General features: G+C 41.1%; 1 pseudogene; it reads right to left on the bottom strand.

Moving 5' to 3' along the window:
* Positions 1-1,842: 1,842 nt before the first annotated feature.
* On the bottom strand, positions 1,843-2,322 carry LOC119819709 (annotated as a pseudogene).
* Between the last annotated feature and the right edge of the window lie 637 nt (positions 2,323-2,959).

Raw genomic sequence — 2,959 nt, forward strand, 5'->3', positions numbered from 1 at the left:
AATGGAAGCGAAGGTGGAAGGTGACCTTAGTCATCTTAAATGACATCGCTAAGCATGCGAGTTTCTGCTGAAGAGACAGGCACAGGAGTTCAGCTTTGAAGAAGACTTCTCAAAATGCTATTGTGACAAAGACCAGTTTGGGTAATTTTCCCACAATGTCAGAAAATTTGGTCCTATTTTTAGAGAGTGTTGGGAATAGAACACGAGAAATGGGGGGAGGGGGAAGGACTTCGGTACACCTGTGGACAGGTGATAAAGACACTAAGCTTCACTGTGGATGAGTTTCCTTTAGCAGAGAGTGTCTGAAATAAGCAGCTGTATTTTAAGTGGGACCCATTTTGACTGTAATGTAAATGCCATCACTCCTAAATAAACATTTTGGCCATGCCTCTGTGGTAAAGTTTTAGAAACTGAGTCTTCTATCAAACAGTAGGAAATTATTATCTGACCATAATGTATTTTGATTCTATTGCTATCTAAACACTGGGATCTTTGGGACCATTCTTCTGGTATGTTTGTTTAATGACATGTTAGAAAATCTTCATAAGAATTATAGTAATAAGACAGATATCGTATACTGCCAACATAAACCTCACTTTCCAGCGCTGATTAACTTGAGTCCTGCTCTCAGCTACTGGATATTTTAAAGCTCTTCGCTGCTTTTCAAATGTTGGCACAGATGTCAATCATTCTATATCATGCTTCTAGTTTGCGCGAGGAAGCCATTTGTTAAATTACAGCCTCCTAGACTCCAAGAACATTTACCAAATGCTTTCAGATGAAATGCCATCGTCTTCCGTAAAACATCGAGCAGCTTGCGGAGAAGGAAACACCTGAGGACACAGCAGACTGCGTGCTGCACAGAGTGCGGGGAGCACAGGCCCATTCTCTTCACTCCCCAGACACTCTATGTGCTCGCAATGCTCATTCGGTTCCGTGAAGGTCTTTGGAATCAAGAATTGACGCTACACTGTAGGGAAGCCAGTTATTAAGGAGGGCTGCTGTATGATGGGGTCTCGCTGTGGTCACCCTCAGAATGGAAAGAGCATCTCTGAATTTTCATCATATTCTACCATCCTTCTCCCTCCATCCAACAGATCCCTCTGTTCTACGACAGACAGTTTTCTAAGCTAGATGAAAACGAACATCAGAGATGGTAGAAAGTCAAGGAACCGTTTTTTATTTCCTTTTTTATTTTTTATTTAACACTTCCACTTGCCTTATGCTCCATGGCTTCTCTGTAGCCATTTTTTCCCATTTTTTTAATTTTGGTTTTAAATTATATTTGCTTGTTCACAGCTTTAGTGGCAATTATATTTTTCAATCTTGAATAATTCATGTAATTTGATATATTTGTATAGAAAGAATACTATTAACAACATTTGATAAGAGTAAGTCGATCTACCTTGCAAACACTGGTATTTGCATTTGTGTGCTCTTGCGAAGGCTGTGCTGGACAGTTGTGCAGCAACCAAAAGCGTGAAGTCATTATGATTTCAGACTGCAGGCCCCTTCCAGTGTCTCTCTAACCCTCGCCCCCAGACACACTTCCAAGCTTCCAGATGATGTACACATTTTATCCTGAAGTCTACGTATTTTCAAATCATTTCAACGGTATGATAAGTTGTAGCATGATGATATTGTCCCAGAATCCACAGAACTCCTTTTTGCCTTCTAATAGCAGCTACTTTCTTGTGTGGTCATGATCTCAAACCTGCAGGAAATCTCACTAACACATATTCATGTGATATCTTTAACTGGTTAGTCATGACGGTGCCTCCGGAATCTCAACATTAATCTTGCAAAAAGGACTTCTGTGGATTCTGTGACAATATCATCATGTTAAAATTGATCATACTGTTCAAATGGAACGCCTCCCATCAGAATTACTAGGGACACTGGTACACACATTTTTTTTTTTAAACCAAGCATTGAGACAGAAAATAATTGTGTGGTAAGTATTTTCAACTGATATGTAGCCTGATAAGTGACTGCATCTAGGTTTGTCAGTGCCACATAGGATAAATTATTCAGAAGAGTGTGCATCCCTGATGGAATGGCAAGCTCAAGTGTTTCCATGAGTTTATTAAGAATTTCATCATGCAGTAACTTGATTAGGTGTTCTCATAGTAGTCTTCCTGGCTTTGTAGGCTAAAAAGTTGCAGGTCATTATCTTAAAAAATATGCCACATCCCCTGCTGTAGAAGATAGATAATAAGGACCCTCCTCTTTTAAAGCCCTAGAATAACATACCGTTATTACCAAACTGGTAGTTCAAAACATCGAAATTCCCAGGGAAAGATATTTTAGGCTGGTAGACATTGTTTTCTCTTCATCTGTCACTGGTACCCTTTCCATCTCTTGAAGTCTGTTGCAGGAGCTCCTTCTGCTCCTTCAGCCAATAGCCGCTGACATACCAGCCCATTGGGGCGTGGTCTCTCTTTTTAAAAATGCGGCCACTTCCCTCCGCTCGCTCTCTGGCTTCCGGCTCCACTTCTGACGACTAGGCTCCCTTCCTGATTGCGCAGAGGGCTGTTGTCTGGGACGGTGATCTGTAAGTTTTTTCCCCTTTAAATAAATAACCATTCTATTAATCATAATTCCAAACTGGTGTGGGATTGTTTGTGATTTACGCCATCAGAAGTCCCTGCAGCTTCTTGAGCACACAGTTTTCATGAGGCAGATCTGTACCTACACCAGGTTCACAGACTTCGTGGGAGTTCCAGGAAAGGCCACAGAAGGACTGGCTGCCAGCCTGGCCCCCTAGGCACTATACCCATAATAGTCTGAAAAATCCTTTTTTTATTTGCCATTCATGCAGTACTCTTCTAAGCAAATATACAGAATTCACGGGCTGAGGAATCTGTTGATGTGCTAACTAAAGTGCTTACCACTGTCCCCTGTGCTCAGATCTACAGGTTCTTAAGTTATTAAGTTAGCATTTACCATGTGTGTTAAG

This window comes from Arvicola amphibius, chromosome 7 (assembly GCF_903992535.2).
Source record: "Arvicola amphibius chromosome 7, mArvAmp1.2, whole genome shotgun sequence".
NCBI lineage: Eukaryota > Metazoa > Chordata > Mammalia > Rodentia > Cricetidae > Arvicola > Arvicola amphibius.